At 35.6% G+C, this 24,501-nt stretch overlaps 1 protein-coding gene across 9 annotated transcripts in view; it reads right to left on the reverse strand.

Annotated features, from left to right (window-relative positions):
* The window catches only part of LOC145662848 (uncharacterized), a 173,109-nt gene extending 166,276 nt beyond the window's left edge, over positions 1-6,833 (reverse strand). For 8 of the 9 annotated variants that reach the window (XM_081728776.1, XM_081728775.1, XM_081728773.1 and 5 more), the window contains exon 1: positions 6,676-6,833. The gene's annotated coding sequence lies outside the window, so the exon portion shown is untranslated. Of the gene's footprint in view, positions 1-6,373; positions 6,513-6,675 lie in introns of those variants that run through there. The other variant, XM_081728768.1, reaches the window with a different exon arrangement.
* Between the last annotated feature and the right edge of the window lie 17,668 nt (positions 6,834-24,501).

Here is a 24,501-nt window from a genome sequence, read left to right on the forward strand (position 1 = left end):
TAAAAAGCAGCAAATACTTATATCGTGTACACTTAATTCTAAGATTAGTGATTGATATTTAGAGTGATAACATACTTTGACGTTACAAAGTATTTACTAGTCTCTATTACATATATATAATGCAAACGACTACTACCGTTACAGATTTTTGTTTACAAAATTATGCGTGATGAAGCAGGAGTTGCTGTATAAACCATAAGAAAAATAAGAGGGTTATTTAAGGGAAGTCGAAAACGAAAAAACGCTTTATTAACTTTAGAACTAATTGTTTTTAACCAGTAAGTAGGAGAAAATAATGACAAAGTGGTTCTTCCAGGGTTGGCAAAAACCATGATTTTTATTTTTAAAAAACTTTTTTTGTTTGTTTGTTTTAAACACGGTTTTTTTGGTTTAAATAATTTGCTCTATGTATTTATATTGCATATGGACAGAAATAAGTGCTGTTATTATGCAACAACAAGGTTATTCTGGAAAGGGTCACATAAGGTTAAAGCGGAATCCAAACCGCTTCTCGGCTTACATCCAAGAGAAACTGTCTATTTGGACACGAAACCGGAACTGATTGGTCACAAATGCGATGAGTCTGCCGACTGACTCACGAGGGACTCCTGATAAAAATATGTTGCACTGACCTCTACATAGGCCTACCTGTTAATGTAATTGTCAAGAGTCATTTCAGAAAGATATACAGTTACATAAGTAAAAACATTACACAGAATTATATATAAATCCGGAACTCTGCCGTAGCCATTGGGAAAATCCTGTTATTACTTTAAATGTATTTGTATGTAACATTTTAAGGTCAACGTATCATAAGCAGTACGCTAAAACAGAGGCATTAAATTACAAATTTAGTATATCATTCAATAAAATTAAATCAACGTCCAATCCAAGCTAATGATGGAAGTTACGTAGGCAATTGATAAAATTTGCCAATTTCTATCAATATATTTAAGCAACCTTGGCTCCTTTATAAAACAACAGGCATTCAGGCAAGCAAATATATACTTTGGTTTCGTTTCGTTATGTTTAGACTAAACATCCTTATGAAATACCAAGGTTATTAAGAAGACTTTCGCTTAAATGGACAACCGAACCGCTACTTGGTTTACACTTGAAAGAAGAGTTGTAGTTCGACCGAGAATTGAACATGGGACCTCTTGATTAAAAGGTGAAAAGTAGATAAAACTAATGTATAGATGGTTTGATAAGTGATCGTCATCATGAAGTTCACATGATTTAAAGCCATCTTTTTTTAAACCATGGTTTAAACCAGCCAATTCTGGTTTCCTCCATAACATTTTCTTCTGAATCGAAACCTGTCTAGTTTGGAATTCAAATTACGGATCTCTATCCTGACCATGGGCGCCCGAAGGGGCAAAGCAAGGTGGGACACAACTGGCTCACGAAAATATATACGTAATATAGAAACCATGGAATGGTCCCCCCTAGAAAATTTTCTTCGGGCGCCCATTATTCTGACTAAGGACCTTTGGCTTTACTTCACCACTATTTTGGCATTGAGGGACGAGTAGTGCAAATCAAAGGCGTACATATGCATAAAGAAATAGATTGTACAATTGATAATAATTTAGATAACTTTAATTCTAAAAGAAACCGATGAAAAATTAGTGTTACGGTTAATAGTACACAAATTGAAAATAGTTCGGAAAATGTATGGTAAACATCGGTGTCCATTTGCCGATACCGATATATAGGTACATCCCTAGATAGGTTAGGTTACATTAGTGTAGTAGGGTCGGGTAGGTTAAGTTAGTGCTTGTATGTCGCATTTACAAGTAACCTACGTTAATGCGGGTTTAGCAGTGATATGAGTTCCTATAGCATTTGTGATGGTCCCTCCAAGCACTAAAGAGATATCCCAGTCAGGGTTGCCAACTGATTGCGAAATAAAGTATTTCCAATAACTTCTATACGATCTAACATATCCACCCTAAAATTGGTATAAGTAGTCTTCGGTATCCTAAAAACACGTCTGTGAGCATTACCACTTCTCCCAAGCAACCGTTATCAGGATTGCCAACCAATTTCGGGATTGCCTGTCACAGCGTTAGACGTATCTGTGTCCACACTTTACATTATTACGTACGACATCACAAATATACCAAACCCTGTGAACCAAATACCCCTAATTACTGAAGTACCAATTTTGTAAAAACATATACATACATATTATATATATATATATATATATATATATATATATATATATATATATATATATATATATATATTCACTCTGCTCTCATTTCCAAGCAATAGCGAAATTAGTTTTTTTTTATTTATTTATTTGAAAATATCCAGGACACTAGAAAAAAATACTACATGGTTCAACGCTCCCAATCTTTCCGAAAGTCAGAGTTAGTGAATGTATTTGAACATCTTTCAAATATTGCTTACCCCGTACAATGGAGGACGTATCAGCTAAAAATGATTCACGTCGTATTTTACGTATAAATTTGCTATTTGGTAGAACCGTCTGCTCGAGTAACCCATTACTAATACTGATATCAAAAGTCCCGCAGAACAGTGATGTAGGGGGATTCATTCTAAGTAGTGAATTATAAAACGAGTTCGTCAAATCATTAACGTGACGAAGTTAGAGAAGTTGAAATAAAATTCTTTCAAAATTTGACAATCTATTGTCAACCTGTACAGTACATTTATTTCGAGGGGGACAGATTATGTGAATCCGGGACTGTTTCGGCTAACAAGGATGTCTGGGACCCGTAATAGCAGTGTATCTGCACAGTACGGAAATTCGGATTTGATCGGCGACCCAGTCGCACTCTTTCATCCTTGAAAAACAGAACTTTACCCTAACTCAGTAAAAGTTCAAAATCAATTTTTATATTCCTTATGGTTCTAATAAGCTTATTCTTCACACTAAATCAGTCAACCCTTCTACTATACGCTAGCAAATTCCCTCTAAATAAGTATTACTAACGAGAACTTGAAGCAGAAACCGAACTAACAACTTCTTACGAGTTCTTTCCTGGGTTAAGTTTAGAGTTGCCCCTTCGTTTTTTAAAAAAAAATTAGGAAAATTTACAGGATAAATGGGGTAAGAAATGATGATTTGCAGTTCTTATGAGATGTTTAGGTGTGAAAATTTGGCAGTAAAGTTATGTTTAATACAGGGTTGGCAAAAACCATGGTTTTTATTGAAAAAACCTAAAAACCATTTTTTTAAATAATTTACTCTCTGTATTTATATTAGATATGGACAAAAATTAGTTTGTTTCGTCTTGGTGTTATTATACAACAACAAGGTTATGCTGGAAATGGTCACATATGCTTAAAGCGGAATTCAAACCGCATCACGGCTTACATCCAAGAGAAACTGTCCATTTCGACACGAAACTGGGACTAATTGGTCACAAATGCGATTGCCGACTCACTCACGAAGGACTCGGGATAAAAATACGTTGTACTGATCTTTACATAAGCCTAGTAGTTAATATAAATGCCAAGAGTCATTTCAGAAGGACAAAACGATAAACAGTTACACACGTAAAAACGTTATACAGAATTACACATAAATCGGGAAACTCCCGCCTTAGCCATTGGGAAAATCCTGTTATTACTTTAAATGTATTTGTATGTACAATTTTAAGGTCAACATATAATCACTACGCTAAAACTGAGGTATTAAATTGCAAACTTGGTATGTAGGTATCATTCAATAAAATTAAAACAAAGTCGAATCCAAGCTGATTTTGGAAGCTACGTAGGCAGTTGATAAATTTGGCAAATTTCTATCAATATATTTAAGCAACTTTGGTTTCTTTACAAAACAACAAGCATTCAGGCCAGTAGAAATATATAATTCGGTTTCATTTCGTATGTTTCGACTTAACATCCTTATGAAATACCAAGGTTATCACGAAGAAGACTTTCGCTTAAAGGGACACCTCGAATCGCTACTTGGTTTACACTTGAAAGATGGGTTGTGGTTCGACCGAGAATTGAACATGGGACCTCTTGATTAAAAGGTGAAAAGTAGATAAACGTAATGCAGATGCTTTGATATGTGGAGAAGTCACCATGAAGTTCACACAATTTAAAGCATTTTTCGTTCTTTTTTATTTGGTTTAAACCAGTTGGTTGTTTAAAAAAAAAAAAAAAAAAAAAAAAAACAGCTGGTTTAATACGAGAAAAGATATGAAGAAGTGGGTACTATTTGCAAGACGCAGAAGGTTTCGATCACTGAACAGCAGGGTTGGCAAAAACCATGGTTTTTATTAAAAAAACAAAAAAAAAACGTTTTTTTTGGTTTAAACCAGGTTTTTATGGTTTAAATAATTTGCTCTATATATTCATATCATATATGGACAGAAATAAGTTTGTTAAGCCTTGATGTTATTATGCAACAACCGGGTTATGCTGGAAGGGGTCACATAAGCTTAAAGCGGAATAAAAACCGCTTCTCGAGTTACATCCGAGAGAAATTGTCCTCCACTTGAACTCAGATCCAGGACTAATTGGCCACAAATGCGATACGTCTGCCGACTCACTCAAGAAGGAATCCTGATAAAAATAAGTTGTACTGATCTTTACATGCTTCTTAATATAACTGTCAAGAGTAATTTCAGAATGACAAAAAGATAAACAGTTGCAACAGTTTCACAGAATTACATATGAACAATTTCAAAGTACTACGGAGTACAGAAGAATTAATTTAATCCAAGTTAGTTAACAACAACTGTTATTAATCCAAGTTAAAGAAATACGACTCAATTTGCATATCAGTAAGAAAAGTGAATAAATATATGAATTATTTGAGTCCACTTTGGCTTTGGCCCATTTATACACATAAATAGATACCAAAGATACTTCTCATTTCACTAAATGCCTCTCGTAGGGTTTTATGACCCCCCCCCACACACACACACACAACTACGGCATTTCGATGTACTTTATCAATAGTAAACATTGAAACAAAACAATATTTAGAATTTTTCTTCGATTGCAATTACATAACAATAATAACAACTACAAAAAATCACAAAATAAACATTTATAAACTTATAAAGAAAGTTGCTTTTGTAGTATAATCTTTTTGAGTAATGAACGGGGAATTTAGGTCTGAATATAATACGAATAATATACGGGAGTGAAACGTGATAACCCACAAATGTGTGTTCATCAAGATTTTACAAACACTTACACTTTTACGAACATTTTTTTGTTTTTTGGTTTAAACCAATTGGTTTTTATGAAAAAACCAGCTGGTTTAAACCAGCCAACCCTGCTGAACAGCATGGTAGTCTTATAGGATGGGGGATGGGTGCGTTGAATACGACATTTCCGCATTGAGGTTTACAGAATTATATAAGAATAATGAAGAAAATCTATTAAATTGTTATGAGAACTATGTGTTATTGAATTTAATTGACGCTTATGTGAGAACCTGTTTCAGTCACTGTTCTAGTCTAACTAAAGTCTTACCAGGTAACCTAACCGAACCTAAACTAACCAAACCTAACAAAATTGTTAATGTTTTAACTGCATTTTTGTAAGTTGGGAACTGGAGGGGCAACTCTGAACTTAAGCCTCTTTCCTTGATCTGCGCCGACAAAAATATCTGAAACCTGACATTAGTTATTAAGGGTCTTCACTATAACGAAATTTAACTACCGCTAATTTTAGAGTTTTTCTGTAATATCTTCAAAACAAATAAAAATATTCAAAAGCCGAAACGTAGTGAACTAGACAATACGATTTTGCATGTGATACCTTTACCACAATTCACTTATCTGCTTTTGGTATGCCGCTATTTACAGAACCCGCAAAAAACGCTAAATCTATCTACAGTTCCAAATCGAAAGCAGATAGATGAGTTGTGATAACGATATCACATGCAAAATAATATTGTCTAGTTCACTACGTTTCTGCTTTTCGAATACTTTTATTTGTTTTGAAGATATTACAGAAAAACACTAAAATTAGTGGTAGTTAAATTTCGCTGTAGTGAAGACTCTTAACGTTACCTTATTGAAAACTAGCGATATAAACGCATACGCAATACATACATAGTCCTCGGAAAATTTTATTTTATTTAACAATCAATATTTACTTTTCTCATTAACTCTGGAATGATATTAGACAGATTTGAGTGTTTTCTTGTAACTTGAGGGAGACTATGACTTCTTTATATTATAAAAATATTGTACTTTAAAGGATAAAGTATTCACTTTGATGTTATTAACAGGAAAATTGAATATGATGATGTATTCTTTCTAATGTCTGTGTCGAGCCATACATTGAAGTCAATCCATCATTTAATTATCATTCTTAGTCGCTATCTACATACCAACTATGTACGATCATCTTCAAAACCATAACCTACCTATAAACTAACTTCAAAACTAGTTCTCTATAACAGAATAAGACAAATTCGCTTGCCTACTGTACTAGAACACAATAGCAATACTTGCTCCTACGGTTAAGAATTTACAGCATGCCACGTTTAGAATAATTAGTACATCGATAACCTCAAAACATGGAACACAGATAGATCACCGCTCATCTTGACCTAATTCTCAGTAACCATCTGCTGCAGTACCAATTTTCCAAGTTTTATGTTACGTAAATTTGGAGCACCGATTAACATTGAAACACATATGCTTTATCGTTTCTTTAACTACTTACGTTATTTAAACGTCATATAGTCCATTAAGTCATTAGTGGCGTATATGAAATACAGATAAATCATTCCGTGTTACACACAGAGTCAACATTTCACTCCTACACCGTCACGTCATTAGAACTACAACGTGTAGAACGCACCATCTTGGTAAATAATCGTTGGAGAAAGTTCAATGTTGCCAGGTTCACTAACTTTCTATCCACAAGAATATTCAATAATATATTGTTGTATATTGTTGTATATTAGTGATCGTCCAAAAAATTCGCTCTGTTTAAATTTCCTATAAGTGAAAGTGTTGTTTCGTTTTGACTTTGCTAAGTAATATGAAAACGTTCATGATGACTTAAGAACAATTCGAGTGAAAACCGTTTTTAAATCGATCCAGGGGATCACAAGATATAAACGAGAACGCTAATACTTGAAACCAAAGGACAAGCCTGCTGCCTTTCCCTCACTCATCTAATGATATCGTGTTAAGTGTGAGATTACTGTGATTTGTATCCTCAGTGAATTGAACAAAACTAGAATGGGATAGTTTATTAATTTTTCTCATAAGTGATTCCTTTCGTATTAATTTATTATCAATTATACCGAATAATTTATTTCGGTTATTATTCGTTAACATTTAAATATTTGAATCATTCAGTAACAATACTTCAAACTCCAAAATGTGTTAGAATGAAAACAATGATTAATACACAAACTGCAAATATACCCAGCATCCCTTCTAGTAGTTCCAATAATTCTCAATGTTCTATATGTAATAAGAGTTTTCTCAACTCAAGAGGACTAACCATACATAACAGCAAGTGCCACAATGACATTAATAAGGATAAGAAAGTAATCGATGCCACCGCGAAACAACCTAGTGCGCAAGTTTCGAATACAAATGCCAATGTGATAGATGAAAATGCATTAATTTCTAAATATAGTGATATTTTACGAAAATTAAAATCATCAGTAAATATTTTACGAAGAGTTCCGCGAGGAGCAAGACATGTTATGGCAGATTTGTTATGTGAAGTGCTTGAACAGATAGTGAACTCTGACAATTTGGAATCCTGGATGAATCTGTTACTCTTCCCCTACGTAATACTTTGTATGCCTCCACATACTGTAAAAACCAATAACCTAACTACGTGGGTAAAACAAAGAATCCAAAATTGGTCAAGCAGCTCCAGTGACAATATAACAAACCAAACATCTTTGAAAAAAAATAAACAGAAACGTAGAACTGACAAATCATCTAATAGCATATTTATCAAGATAATTGAAAATAAACTCGCAGATGGAGATGTACATGGAGCAGTCAGACTTCTTATTTCCGAAGATACTTTAGCTCCAACAGATGCAACCATATTGAAAGCCCTAAAAGCCAAACATCCTACACATGCATATGCATTTACAGCTCCTGATATAAATGATTTTAGCACTGATCTTAACAACGTCACATCTAATGAATTTCTTAAAGCACTGAAATCCTTTCCTTCAGGATCGGCTGGTGGTTTAGATAGCATGCGCCCTTCAATTATCAAGGATTTGATACTATATAATAATCAAGATTCTAAAGATCGCCTAATTAAGAACATTTGTGAGTTTCTTTCAAAGATTATATCAGGTAATGTTCCTAAAGAAGTAAGACCCATTTTCTTTGGGGCATCCTTAATAGCCTTGACAAAGAAAAATGGCGGTATCAGACCCATTGCCATTGGGAATGTTTGGAGGAGACTTGCATCCAAGATTATCTGTGGGAGGATTAAACAACCACTACTCCAATTCCTTGCTCCACACCAACTTGGAGTAGGCGTTCAACATGGTGCGGAAGCGGCAGCACATACAGCACGTATCTATTACTCATACCATCATCAGAAGCCCAAAGCTTTCTTAAAAATAGATTTTAGGAACGCATTCAATGAAATAGACAGATATACAATGCTATCTATCGTCAAACAAAATTTTCCTTCGATATATCCCTATGTACACCAAAGCTATGCTGAAGCCAGTAATTTATATTATGGCAAAGATATAATCTTATCAGAAAGAGGAGTCCAACAAGGTGATCCTTTAGGTCCAGCATTATTTGCCGTAACATTGCAGCCTATAGTCAATAATATCAAGACAGACTTAAATATCTGGTACCTCGATGATGGTGCAATAGCTGGAGATCCAGATATTGTATTAAATACATTGAAAATGATCAACACACAGGCAGCTACAATTGGTCTGCAACTAAATTTCTCGAAATGTGAAATCAGCTTTCTTGAAACTACAAATGAACAAAAGCACACACTGTTTTCGTCATACAACCAAGTAGCTCCAGGTATCCAATTAATGTCGCCATCAAACGCTTTCCTCCTTGGAGCTGCTCTCTCAGCTGAATCAAGAAGAACTCTATTAACTGAGAAGATTAACCAGTTGGACATGTATTTCTCACGTCTATCATCAATATCTGCTCATTCTGCCTTTTACTTACTAAGAACATCATTTTCCATCCCAAGATTATTATATTTCCTGCGATGTTCACCTTCATGGAAAGAAGAGGATTTACTAGAAAGATATGACAACAGTATAAAATCTGGTTTGGAGTCTATCCTAAATTGTGTCCTTGAGGATAGCACATGGCTTCAGGCATCTCTCCCAGTTAATCTTGGTGGATTAGGCATTCGAAGAGCCTTAGATTTGGCTATTCCCGCCTTCTTGGCATCATTCTACGGCTCTCAATGTCTAATAAAATCACTTCTCCAACAGAACAACAATCTCCACTGGGATTCTGAAGTTCATGATTGTTCGTCTACATGGTCATTGTTGGTGGGCTCCGATTTACCCGACCTCAGTTTCAGGGCTAAACAATCCACATGGGAAGAACCTATCATACAATCAAATTTTTCATTTTTACTACAGTCTTCCGACAACCCAGAGGACAAGGCCAGACTGATCGCTGCATCGTCCATTGAGGCAGGTGCTTGGCTCAAAGCTTTGCCCTCACGTCCTCTAGGCCTTCACCTGAATGATGAATCTTTTAGAATAGCAATTGCGTTAAGACTGGGAGCAGATATTTGCGAACCCCATAAATGCCAAGCGTGCAAAAATCCTGTTGACAAAAAAGGACTACATGGTCTCTCCTGCATAAAAAGCACAGGTAGACATCCTCGACACTCGAGCTGCAACGACATCATTGTGAGAGCACTCATCTCCGCAGGTGTACCGGCAATAAGGGAGCCAAATGGCTGTAGTAGAACAGATGGAAAAAGACCAGATGGGATGTCCTTAATTCCTTGGAAGAAAGGTAAAGCCTTAATTTGGGACTTCACATGCACAGACACTTTTGCACCTTCCAACCTTCCTTTCTCTTCAATCCAGGCGGGCAATGCAGCAGGTCGGAAAGAGATAGAGAAAAGACGAAAATACAACAACCTTATGGAAAAATATCAATTCGTACCAGTTGCAGTTGAATCCGGTGGCTCGTGGGGAAGGGAAGGCCTAAACTTTATAAAGGAAGTAGGAAAACGCATCACACAGTTATCCGGTGATGAAAGGGCAACCAGCTTCCTAATTCAAAGAATAAGCATGGCGGTGCAGAGAGGTAATGTAGCTTCAATACTAGGAACCATACCTCCTGGTAAAGCACTGGAGGAGATTTTCTTACTTTAAAAACAAGAGTAATGTGTCCATATTGTTGTACACTAATTATTTTTCATTGTTATTTCGATGTATATTAATGTTTTAAAATTGGCTACCTAGCAAAACTTTTTTTTTTTTTTTTTTGGGAAAATATGTTTATGAGACAAATCAAATATTAAGGGATATAATGATGCTAAAAAGAAGAAAATATCTACTTAAAAAATCATGAATACCTACTCATAGATGTTTAACCAATGTTTGTATAATAATTAAATCAAATATTCATGTAAAAAAAAATAATTCTGTCTCATTTGGGAATTCGTGGCAAACACCTACGAATTACATACTTTTTTCTTTCTTAATAAAAGGAAAGAAAAAGGACCAGTTTGTGTCAACTAGAGTCTATATGATATCAGTTTATTTTGTTGCAGCTTTAAATAAATAACGGTGTAGATTGATTATATGGAAGTAACTAACTTAACTACGTACAGTTGTGTAGTTAGTAGTGTCAATAGTTTTCGAACATTAATTATTCTTAATTTAATTTGAAGGAGAGAACCTGGAATAAATGTACATTTTTTTAATTTTTACCTATAAATTAAAACTGGAATATTAGATCACACCAGTGGCGGCGGTTGGACGTTAAAAGTGGGGAGCAAGACGTGATCTGAACAATTGTATATCAATGTTAATGTTAGATTTCCTGGTTGTTTCTAACACTGTTTGATGAAAGGTTGTATAACTAATAGGGTACTATCTTTTTTCACTTAAAATGCCGAATATTGTATTTCTGTTTTAAGTAAATTCATAAGAGTAGGGCCTAATGCAGTTAGGTACTAGCCCTTTACACTCTTAAGCATCGAAAGCAGTGCATTTTTTAAGAAATCGCTACTGGGTATCCAGGCACAAAAGGGCCCTTGACAATAATAACAAAATTCAACCAGAGTTTTTAAAGTACATTTTTGTATAATGTACACGTTTGAAATAATGACATATAAAATGAACTATTCGTCAGACTTCTGCTAACCGTTTCATTTCCAATTCAACACATCGCCATCAATACAGGAGCATTTTTTGTACACATATAGCCCTACTTTTCCTATGGAAATAGAATGTATGCGGTGTATTAGAGATTTCGGCATTAGATACTATTAGGACTGTCCATCAATTATGTAACGCTACAGAGCATGAAAAAGGTTTACAATTTGTTATGCTTTGTGACATAAGGGATTCTTTTTAAGAATTTAACTGTCGTCATTTTGTAGCATCTCACTGATCGTAAAATTACCAAAGAAAAAGAAACATTTCTGGCAATATTTAAGAAAACTCGCGCTGAAGAAAAAACGGAATAATACCCAGTGATTATAATCTGAGTATTAGAGGTTCTAATATCAGGAAATAAGGGTAAAAAGGGAGGTGCACAAAGGTAACTTGCGACAAATTTAGAAAAATATTTTAGTAGGGACTTCTCTTAGGAATACTTCGTGTTTAGAAATCCCAAAATTTTAAGGGAGGTACTTGAAGGTAATAAGTAACAATTGATTCGTTTTCTATAGAAATCCCAAAATTTTGGAAGAGGTCAGCCCCTTCCCCGCCGGCGTAAATCTGCCACTGAAGCTAACTGTGCAACAAATTGGTTCAAAAATTGTTAAAAATAGCGCTTTATACTTAATGGACAATCTCACTTTCTTACAAGTTTGTGCCACTATTAATTGTCATAAAATTTGCCTGAACAAATCTCAATTACCGATATTGCCGATAACAGACAGGATAAAACAGGTTAGGTCTGCTGAACAATCTTTGAGCAGACTGGAATTGGGCGATAATGAGAATTGGGAATCTCTGGAAAACGAACCATATTACGAATGGACAAGCGTAGTTCAGGAATAGCTGAAAGCTAGTCTCAAGAGGCCTCTAAAATAGCAACTTCAAAATTATGTATGCGTAGTCAATGCACTCAATATAACCCAACCTAAGCAAAAAATCAAAAGTTGTTTTATCAACGTTTATAGCTTAATATGCATCACATCAAATGAATATCAATAATATAGTGCGTAGTAGATCGGTGTGATGGGAGGATGTATGAAAAAATCACGTTATGGTAAAGAATAAAATACAATCTGACTTTAAAGGAAAAGTCGTCCGTGATCGCTTCTTCTCAATAAAACGGAAATGGATTCTAGGAAACTCAATATTCAATATTGTCGCCAGAAAACCTACAAGCAGCAAAACAAAACATACATGGCAAGCCTAACTAATTCTGTCGCTCTAGATCCTTCCTATTTACAATAACCTCCTCTTTAATAGACAGGTTAGCTTAGCCTCAAATATGTTCTAATACGTGGACCTACCTTATAGACGACAGACGACAATCCTGGCTTTGACTTCACGTAGCTACATTAATCATTCGGCATGATAGATTTTCACTAAAAACCATCGGCGCCGGCACTCTGAATCAGAAGCTCCTTCTTACTCTACATGTTGCTGCGTTTCTTATGTAAGTGGCTATCGTCGCTACGCAAAGTGTTCCCCAAAAGTGTTGTAAAGGTTCTTTTCTCAATATTTTATCAGAAATAGTGAGCCTTAATTGTAGCAAAGCAAACCAGTATTGTAAGCTAAGGATAAGTAAAAATTCCATCTCATAAAAATTAAATATCCAAATAGCAAAGTTGTTTTCTTTTGTTATTTTCTGTCAGAGACTATTCGAAAGACACATAATCCAAACATCATTTGGACCGATACTCATGTGAGAGTTTGGCTTCAACCTTTCTACCTCTTTAATCGGTCTATTAACTTCCTCTGTATTAGTATTAGAATGAAAGTGTTAGCATCTCGAGACAGACAAATGACTACGCGAAACGAAGGAAAGAGAAATTTCAAGAACGAAGCTCTCAAATTTTATACCTATCCACAGAATACAAGCTAATACATATAGTCACAAAACCAAAGTATATTCAAGTAATTTTAAATTTACAGCAATTCAAGTCACTTATTGTTAAGTACTCTTCCAGTAATTTAAGATTTATGAAGTTCACTAGGTATCCAAACTCCTGGGCCTGGGTATCCAAGTGCTGGGCCTAGGTATCCATTTGGATACAAAAAGGTAGCTTAAAAAATGCCCTGATCGAAAGTGTAAGAAAAGATTTGAGTTCTTGCTCATGAACATCTCAAAATTCTGTCTGGAAAACTGTGTGATCAGATTATTTAATAAATTTGCAAAACAAGTGAATAGAAGGGATAATCATAGTAATGAATAATGAGGCTTGTTTTGCAGAAGTTATATTGAAACTGGGAATTAATGAACAACTTAAACTTTTAATTCCACACATGCCATTAAATGAATGTTTTTACTCTTAGAAAATGAAATACAGTAAGTACTGCAAGCATATGCTATGACATTTAAAGAAATATGCAATTACAATATTAATTGCTTTGAATTGCAATTAAAACGCAATTCCTGTAGCTTTCTTAAATACATGGGAAGACAAATAACCAATACGTCAGGGGTGTAGCCAAGGGGGGGCCTATCGGGGCCTCCCCCCCCCAAATGGTTTCCTGGCCCACCCAAATGACCAGCTTTTAAAACATCATAATAAAATTATCTCGCTTCATTCATTTAAAAGTAACAAATTTTATTGTCAATTAATAATTTATGGTAAAATAGTAAGGTGAAATATTGTTTTTTTCCATAACGATCGAAAAATAGTATAGTATCTTTTCCTTATACCGATCGAAAAATAGGATACTTTTTTGTGTGACAGCAGATTACACAATTTACTGCGATTTATATGTTTTAACAAGTATATTTTTATATGCTTTAACAAGTGTTTTAAAAGACATAGAGGTTTTAAAATTTGGTGAGAAACAATGCTTTTATTCAATTTGGATTTCATTCGCTCTCTCTTTTATTTCTGCTCAGTGCAATATATTTTTTTTTTTTTTTAAGTCACGAATAATAAACGTTTTTGTCAGGAAACCGTAAAGAAATTAAGTGAAATTTCAAAGAAAATCAATCTTGTGTAGATAGGTTCTGTATACAAGATCTTAAATTTAAAGGTAACCAAGAAAAAGTTTTGTTGCTTTTTCACCCACCACCTTCGAACATTGATATGTCACCTAACCTGGAAGATCAAAAATAGTCCCTATCAGCATCGACGACCTTCTGAAAACGTTCTGGAAGGCCATGGAATCCATCGCGGTAGAACTTGGTGGCCGTGAAACGAAGAAAGTATCAGGTGCATTTTGGACTTTTACTAGGGATTTGAACTGGCGTCCTCTAAGATGATTGTTCAAAGAATGGAACAGGTGATAATCGGACGGTGCAATACCCGGGGAATATAGTGGTTGCAATATTGTTTCCCATCCAAAGCGGAAAATGGTGTCCTGAGTCATCTTAACCACGTGGGACTTAGCGTTGTCCCGTAAACGAGGACCCATTTGCAATTCAGAAGCGATGGCTCCAGAGTTTTGAGTTTTTGTTGTGCACAGCTCAATTGCTGACACTACACACTTGCATTGATACTCTGACCAGCTGATAGCAGTTCCCGATGCACGATGCACCAAACACACAGAAGGACCTTATTCTGGTACAGTGCTGGTTTCGGATGTTTTGAAATAGGCTCATGGGATGCTAACCAATGATGACGGCGCCGTGGAGCTTCGTATAGGACACACTTTTTATCACATGTCAACGCCCTGTCCAGAAATGGCTCCGAAACAGTAAATAAACACAGGCGACTGCCGCGTTTCCTTCTGGCCCGGAGTCAAAATATGTGAGACCCATTGACCCAACATGTAGTGCTTCACAAGTTGATGGATGTGCTGCCGAAAGGTTTCTCCACACACTGAATTGTAGTCCCAGTTCCTCTTTGTACATGTGTTGGTCTTCCGGCACCTGATGTTTTCGTGTGTTTCGTCATCGTTCTTAAACTTGTTAAACCATCGCTGCAATGTTCGCGTCGTCACGACACCCTCACCAAAGGCCTAGCATATCTTCTGTCCCGCTACAGCGGCGTTTGACCTCCATTTGAACTCGTTCGGCATACATGCTCTTATGAAGCTCTGTGGATGTCCAATGTTCCCTTTGTCTTTAGGCAAGTTCACGGTGTGTCTGAATTGCCGCAACCAGGTAGTATGTAGGATATACCCACACCAACAACTGACGTTCGCCTTATCTCCACTCGCATTCAACTCACGGTGTGAGGTCCAATTGAACACAGACTTCCACGAAAAGGGACAGAACTTTCTTGGTTACCTTTATAGTTATCCACAAAAGTATAGCGTTTGGTCCCGGGCAGTAGTTCTTGATTAAGCATAATAAAAACTATCTTGAATATAATTTATGGATAATAATAATAATAATAATAATAATAATAATAATAATAATAATAATAATAATAATAATAATAATAATAATAATAATAATAATAATAATAATAATAAGCTAAAATAGTGTTTTTAGTTTTCCAAAAGAAACTAAAATTTTCCTTTCTTTCAGGCCTCAAAAACACTAGCAGCAACACTTTTTTTTGGCTTTGTACATTGTAGCTGCCCCCCCCCCTCAAAAACGACGGGCCCCCCTACACAAACCTGCTGGCAACACCCCTGCAATAAGTACTCACGCAACGGAAAATATCATATGGCACAATTTTTCATATGAAACAGTAATACATACAAAACCTTTACCAGGGTGTCCACATTCTGGAAAATAAGTGAAAGTCAGGGAAAGGTCAGGGAAGTAAAAATGTATCAGGTGACGTCAGGGAAATGGCAGATTGGTAGGAAAAGTCAGGAAAAAATCGATTTAGGTCCATTGTTCAATTACTGAATTTATGAAATAGGGTTGATTTCTTTACTGTTACTGGATGGAAAATGTAGTGTTCTCAATGATGATGTTGAGGGAGTCACAGTGTTCTCTGATCAGTTGTTGAAACTAATTTTCTGCGAGAAAAAAACATATAACTGCATTCTGGAATATTTGGTCAAAAGAGTAGATGCTGTTCTAGAAGAATTGCATGGTGCCAAGAGGATATCTGGACAAGTGGCTGAGAACGCAAAGAAATAATATCTCCATCTCACAGTGAAAGCTCAGACTGAAGAATTTAAGGAACACTAGAATGAATTCATAGCCAATAACAGAGATGGTATTGGACCTGATGAGTTTTTTTCTTTTTTTAACTTAGTCTTAGGAAATGGGAAGTTGGGGAAGAAAAAAGGACCCACGAGATTTTAACTGATTCTTGCAGTACTAGACGAGAAAAATACATTAGTGAAAGAATTTTCAAAATCGGCGCAGGCCAACATGGAGAAAAACGCATTTTCATGTACCGGTTCAAAATGGGGAAGAAAAAAAGGGCCCGCGAGATTTTAACTGATTCTTGTAGTACTCGACGAGAGAAATCGATTAGTGAAGGAATTTTCGAAATCGGCGCAGGCAAACATGAAGAAAATAGTATTTTCATGTACCGTTTCAAAATGGAGAAGAAAAAAGGGCCCGCGAGTTTTAAACTGATTCTTGTGGTACTGAGCGAGAGAAATCGATTGGTGAAGGAATTTTCAAAATTGGCGCAGGCAAACATGGAGAAAATCGCATTTTCATGTAAGTAGTACTCGCATGACGGCCGAAGTTTGGACTTTGACCCCGACCTTTGTAACGTCATAGGTAAAAAGGTCAATGACCTTGGCCCGGGGTCAATGACGTACGGGTACTTAGAACCACCCCCTCTAGATTTTGGCAGGGATACATAGGACCACCCCCTTAAATTTTGGAAATTGCCAGATCTAAAAATTTGGTATGGTAGCCTAAAACCAGGGTACGTACCTCTTTTAGTATTGGATGTCCATCTGGTTCCCTTTCATGGGTAAAAAATTGCCAAAATGTTAAATTTCGGGTTTTTTTGACCTAATTTAACCCCTTTGATAGGTGTTATTACCCTATATAGTTATATGGGCGTATACAGGGGTCCATTCCCTTTCATAAGATATGAGTATATTGATGCACCCCTTTACATTTTTGGGAGGATTACCTTGGCCCACCCCTTCAAGTTTGGAAATTGACCAATTTAAACATTTGGTATAATAGTATAGGACCCTAATATCGATCACTATAAATTTGGGTGGTCCACCTCGTTCCCTTTTGGGGGTACAAAATTGCCAAAATATAAACGTAAGCAATACGTTGTACCACGTGTTTGGTTTTTGGCCCATTTTATCCCCTTTGATGAGGTCCTATTACCTTATATGGTTATATGGTCATGTATATGTGTCCATTCCCTATCATAAAACATACGGTTACAATGATGCACCCCTTTAATTTTTTGGGAGACGTTCATTGGCCCACCCCTTAAATTTTGGAAATTGCCCAATTTAAACATTTGGTATTATAGTATAGGAACCTAATATAGATTATTATAAATTTGAGTGGTCCCCCTCGTTCCCTTTTAGGTGTACAAAATTGCCAAATTTTAGTACAACGACGTGTTTGGTTTTAGGCCCATTTTATCCCTTTTGATGAGGTTCTATTACCTTATATGGTTATATGGATGTATACACGGGTTCATTTCCTATCATAAGACATGGGTATATTGATGCACCCCTTTAAATTTTTGGGAGCAATACCTTGGCCAACCCCTTAAATTTTGGAAATTCTCCGATTTAAGCATTTGGTACAGGGTGCGGCACGTAAAACCGGCCTGTAAAGTGAATACATAAAATGAAATGTAATGTATTGAATATGATTAACTACAACACATAAATGAAATGTAATGTATTGAATGTGACTTCTCACCTTCACAGCAGGTGCTGAAAGTGTCCTCCGCCCACTTCAACACACATGTGAGCACGATTGAGGAGATTCATATATACCCTTGTCAGTTCTTGTGTTGTAATGCTATTGGTGACATCCTGGATCCTGGTCTTGAGTTCTTCAATTGTGTGTGGATTTGTTTCGTATACTCTTCCCTTTAACAGTCCCCATAAGTAAAAGTCACACGTGGACAAGTCTGGTGACCGAGGAGGCCACAAGCCTTTGCTGATTGTCCTCTCTGGTGTAAACATCTCATGCACAAGGGACAATGATGCAGCTGATGTGTGGCATGTTGCACCGTCCTGCTGAAAGTAACATAACTGACGCTCCTCTTCGGTCAAGTGTGTATAAAACTCCTCCAGGATTCCTATATACACGTCACTGTTCACTGTCGTCTCAAAGAATATGGGCCCAATAACGCGTGTGGCGGAAATGACACACCAAACACCAATCTTCTCATCATGCAAGGGTACGTGGTGGATTGCGTGTGGATTTTCTGTCGACCAATACCGGTTGTTTTCGGAATTTACGTACCCAGACAGGTGGAATCACGCCTCGTCACTCATGATGAGCATTAGTGGATCCAAGAAACCATTGGCAACATTGCTCAACAGACATGAACAGAAATGCACTCTCTTCTGCAGGTCAGGCTCCTTCAGTTCTTGCACAACACTTATCCGGTACGGTTTTAACTTCAGTCTCCTTAAAACACGTCTGCAACTTCTCTCACTCGCATGAACCTGTTGACTCAATCTCCTGGTTGACTTTCGAGGACTTCTTGTCATTATCTCCCCCACCTGCATCTTTAATTCAGGTGTGCAGACAGATGGTCGTCTGTTCCTGGGAGCATTTTGAACCGATCCTGTACGCCGCCATTTTTCAATCAATTCCTGAATGGTGCTTTTTGCTGGCACAGAACGTCCTGAAAATTTCTCCCGAAACAAATTCTTTGTTTTCACAAAAGATCCAGTGAGAATGAACCCTTCAACAATGGCAACACGCTCGGGTATCGAATACGGCATTATCACACACTGACACTCACCCGGCTTAACACAACGAGGCCTTTTTCTCAACTGGTTTCGACAAGTTTCACTGGCTGCGGCTGCACGTGACTGCTGCAGGTCACGTAAGTCGACCCGACCTCGACACGCCATCTCTTGGTAGGAAGGTAGATTATTTAAGTGTTGCCAAAAACACAATATACCAGAATATTACGACGGGCCGGTTTTACGTGCCGCACCCTGTATTATAGTACAGGACCTCAATATGTATCATGATAAATTCGGATGGTCCGCCTCGTTCCCTTTCATGGGTAAAAGATTGTCGAAAATTAGTACGACCACGTATTTGGTTTTGACCTAAGTTATCCCCTTTGATGAGATCCTATTATCATGTATGATTATATGGGTATGTATAGGGGTCAATTATCTTACATAAGACATAGGTATATTAGTGCACCCTTTCAAAATTTGGGAGGGTACCTTGGCCCACCCCTTAAATTTTGGAAATTGTTTAATATAAGCATTTGGTATTATAGTATAGGACATCAATATGTATCATTATAAATTTGGATGGTCCACTTCGTTCCCTTTCATGGGTAAAGAACTACCAAAAATCAAATTTCGGAGGTTATTGACTCATTTTATTTCATTTGATGAGGTCTTATTACCTTATATGATTATATGGGCATGCATAGGGTCTATTCTATTTCTTAAGACATAGATACATTGGTGCATCCGTTGAAAAATTTCAAGGAGTACATTGGCCCCCACCTTAAATTTTGGAAATTGCCAAATGTAAACATTTAATATAGTACTACAGGACCCTAATATGTATTAGCATAAATTTGGGTGGTCCATTTTTGTTCCCTTTTATGAATAAAAAATTTAAAAAATCAAATTTCGGAGGTTTTTGACCCCTTTGATGAGGTTTTATTACCTTATATGAACATATGAATGTGTTCAGGGGTTTATTTTATTTTATAAGGCATGAGGACATTGATGCTTTCGTCGTAATATTTGTTAGAGTTACATTGGCTCACCCTTAAAGTTAGGAAATTGCCCAATTTGGTATAATAATATAGGTTCTTAATATATACCATTATAAATTTCGTTCCCTTTCATGAGTAAAAATTACCAGAAATTACTATCACCACGTGTTCGATTATTGACTCAATTTATTCCCTTTGATAAGGATTTAGCACGTTATATGGGTATGTACAGAGGTTTATTATCTTTATATTTTTATGTTCCCTTTTAAATTTTGTTGGGGTCATAGAACCATTCCTTAAATTTGGGAATTATCAAATAACAAAATTCGGTAAACGTTTTCTAGAACCCTTTGAAAAATGTTGGTGTCCCTCTTATGGCCAAATATTCAAATTTCGAAGGTAATTGACCGGCTTTATCATTGAATGAGTACAGAATTTATTACTTTTTCATAAGACACAGGTGTATTTGTGTCCCAATCTTAAATTTTAAGAGCGGTACATTTCTTATTGTCATATAATAATTGCTAGTTGTTCTTAGAATTGGGTGGTATCTCATTCTATGGGTAAATCATTGTCAAATATTAGTATGATCACGTGGTCAGTTATTGACCTATGATGGGATTAGGAGTCCATGACATTGGTACATTGAAACTTTGTAGGATAATTTGAGAATTTCAAAATGAAATTACGTAACTAGTTTTGATTATTCCCGCCTATGGACCAAATATAAACGTACGCAATACGATGTACAACGTGATTGTCCTTGATGAAGTAGTGTACAGCGATTCATTTCCTTTGTTGTGGTACTTCTTAAATTTGAGTACACACTTCTAGAAAACAGTTGGTTCTGCTAAGGCAAACAATTGACGGACATTATTGACCTTATTGAACATATGGTTAATTTTAAGACAGGTATATCGAGAGAGGTACGTAGGACCATTCTTTAAATTTGGGAATTGTAATAAACAGAATTTTTACATAAGGCGCGAAATTTGAAATAACACTTTCAACTTTAGTCACAGCTCATAGTCTAAGATCATTGGTGGTGGTTGATTTGCCCTTGAGTTTTAGAAATCTGATAGCTAACCTTATTGAATCTTATGACTCATAGTCTAAAGACAATACATGCTACAACACTGAAATTTAGTCACAAGGTGATGTAATCTGACACTGGCAAAGTTATTGTTGATGCAATCTGATTGGTTGATCACTATCTTTCACGCAATCTGATTAGTTGATGATTTTCAAATCTTTGCTGCATTCAGTTTTAAGTTTTGTTTAACATTTATCGATTACTGTTTAAAAATTTTGGTTTCGATCAACATTTTGCACTCACTAATAAATATGATCAAAACCGTTTGTTAATCGAATAGTTAAAAGCCGGATAAAGTTTGACGGTTAACCGTGAAACGTAAAATTATTTGTTTGAAAATTTTGTTTGAAATTTTTTATGAATTTTTTTTTCGTTTCAAATTTTTTTTGAAATTTTTGTTTGTTAAATTTTTTCGTTTCAAACGTACGTATTATTATATATGAATTCTTATAGATTCACTAATTTACTTACTATACATTTAATTTTAAGCATACGGATTATTTTGTACATATTCTTCAACAGAGTAAAACCATTGTTCTATCAAGTACATTTTAGGTTTGGATCTAAAGCTATTAGAGAGACCTGATTTTTTGCACATTATGGAAGTAGATTATATAATAGAGTACCTTTATACCTAATTGATTTATTGTATATATTTGCTCTATGTGCATGCAAGTGAATGTCTTCTTTACTTCTTTTGTTGTACCTGTGAATGTCTTTATTAATAATAAATTTACCACTATGTTCTTTCAAATACATTAATATTTCAAACAAATGCATTGAGCTAAGAGTCATTATTTCAGATTCCCTATAAACGTTCCATTTTACTCCTGCAAGTATTCTTACCATTTTCTTCTATAGCCTAAATACGACAATACTTTTAGGTGTATTTCCCCAGACCATCAATTCATATTTCATTATAGAATGGAAATTTGAGTAATATATACACTTAGCTGTTTTTACATTAATCTTATATCTTATACATCTGATTGCATAACATAGTTTGCTTAACTTACTTCTTACCAGGGACGTAGCCAGAGTTCTGAGTTTGCGGGGCCGTATTTGCAGATGAAATAACACACACACACACACACACACACACATATATATATATATATATATATATATATATATATATATATATATATATATATATATATATATATATATATGTGTGTGTGTGTGTGTGTGTGTGTTGTGTACTCACGATAATTCACTGAATCGGGTGGCGCGGCAACCGTGGATAATCAACACGAAAAGATCGTATGGAAAACTCACCAATAAATTGTATTAAATTAAACTTTAACTACTCCTTCGGGGGTTAGAAAAGAAAAGTGAACCTCCCCTACAAAATGCGATAATGAGACAATAATTTAAAAACTATGTAATAATAGTGTTGTTTACTTATGCAAGGACATCCAACTAGAACATTAAGAAACGCAATACTTCATATAAATACTTTTTGATACACTTATACAGGGTGTTTCAAAACTGCACCGACAACGTTTGGGAGGTGATTCCTGACACCAAGATAAGACAAAAAGTATAGACCAACCTGGTGCACAAATGCTTTCTTTCGAAATTATAGGCTGCCGAAAACATGAAAAAATGAACTTTGAAGGTCCATAGCTCCAATAGTATGGGAGCTACCGTAGTCGGGTCAAGACTTCACTTAGGAACTAATATATGCCCAAATTTCAGATACTTCCACAACAATTTTTATAGATGTAGTTCGTGAGTACTTCAGATTATATGCACGTAACCAAACTCCCTCTATTAAAAAAAATGTTGTGGAACTACCACAGGATTCTGAATCTTGGATATTTCGTTAGAGCACATACTAGTTCCTAAGTGAAGTCTTGAACCGACTACGGTAGGTCGCATAGTTTTTGAGCTATGGACTTTCAAAATTTATTTTCGGCAGCCTATAACTCCGAAAGGAAGCATTTGTAGGCAAAAGTAGGTTGGTCTATACTTTGTGTCTTATCTTGGTGTCAGGAATCACCTCCCAAACGTTGTCGGTGTTGGTTTGAAACACCCTGTATATACTGTAAATTTTTGCCTTGTACTTTTATATACTTTGTAGCTTGAGAAAATAGTTACAAATAAATAGTAAGTAATAGGTAACAGGTAATACATTAACTACCTTAAAAAATGACATGACTTCCATGAGGTTACCTAAACTGAACACACAAGCTCTCAAGACATATTTTTGCGTTAAAATGTAATATTCTACATAGTAAAAGAAACATTATACCCTATACTAGACTAATAAACTTCAACATAGTTTCAACTGACTATCGTGTAAATTTAATAAGCATTAATAAACTTTAGCATTTATTAAGAATCTTGAGTTCCTTCATATACATTTTTATTGTTCACAAAATCGTTAACGTCTTCCGTGCGTCTCAAACATATGAATATTAAAAAGGCTTACAATACTTGAACGTCCGTAAGCATAAAAAAATCTAATCAACGAAGTACATATAAAATAATAATTGGTAAAATATTGGACTAATGTTACACCACCACTTTTTATGCTGTTCTTGCATCCACCTGACAAGGTTCTTCCGCATTGCGTTTACAAATTACTTGCTGGACACAAACTGTAGCGCATCTGCGACGACTTTCTGAATAGGCCTATGTCAATAATTTTATCTTCTTCAAGCTTAGAGGCTATCTCTTGTTCTATTTCAAGTGTGGCTAATGCTGATGTTCTGTTCTAATCAGACCTACAACGAAGATATGATTTGATCAGTGGCGTATTTAGGGGGCTCTGGGCTTAAGCCCTCCCCACGAAATTTTATTTACTATATTAAAGTAAATGACATATCTTGCAGAATTTTAATATTTCCAGGACTAAAGTTAGCAAAGCCCTCGAAACAAAATCGTAAATACGCCACTGGATTTGCGAGTCTTATGCACGCTGAAAGAACACTCACAAGAAGCTGATAACACAGGTAGCGTCAAGACTATTTCCAGCAACTCGCAGGTACGAGATATTTGTAATTTCTTTCTCCATAAGAGATTCTACGTAATTTTTACAATAACGAATTCATATTCAGGAAAATCTATTTCGAATTGCGTAGCACACTCTTCCATTGCCTCCTCCATCAAGAACAGTTTTGTTTTAGGATGACATGCTTGAATCCCACCAATTACAGATATATTTTCCTTGTAGAATTTTCTGACAAACTCGTTCACAATGTTGTCATCATTCTCCTAAATTTTCGTAAGTAACTATAAAGATGGTCGTAAATTTTCCAAATAACGATCAATAAAGTTCATAATTGACTGTTTAAGAACATGTTGGCTCTAAT

Source organism: Thermobia domestica, chromosome 10, assembly GCF_964235325.1.
Source record: "Thermobia domestica chromosome 10, izTheDome1.hap1.1, whole genome shotgun sequence".
Classification (NCBI taxonomy): Eukaryota; Metazoa; Arthropoda; class Insecta; order Zygentoma; family Lepismatidae; genus Thermobia; species Thermobia domestica.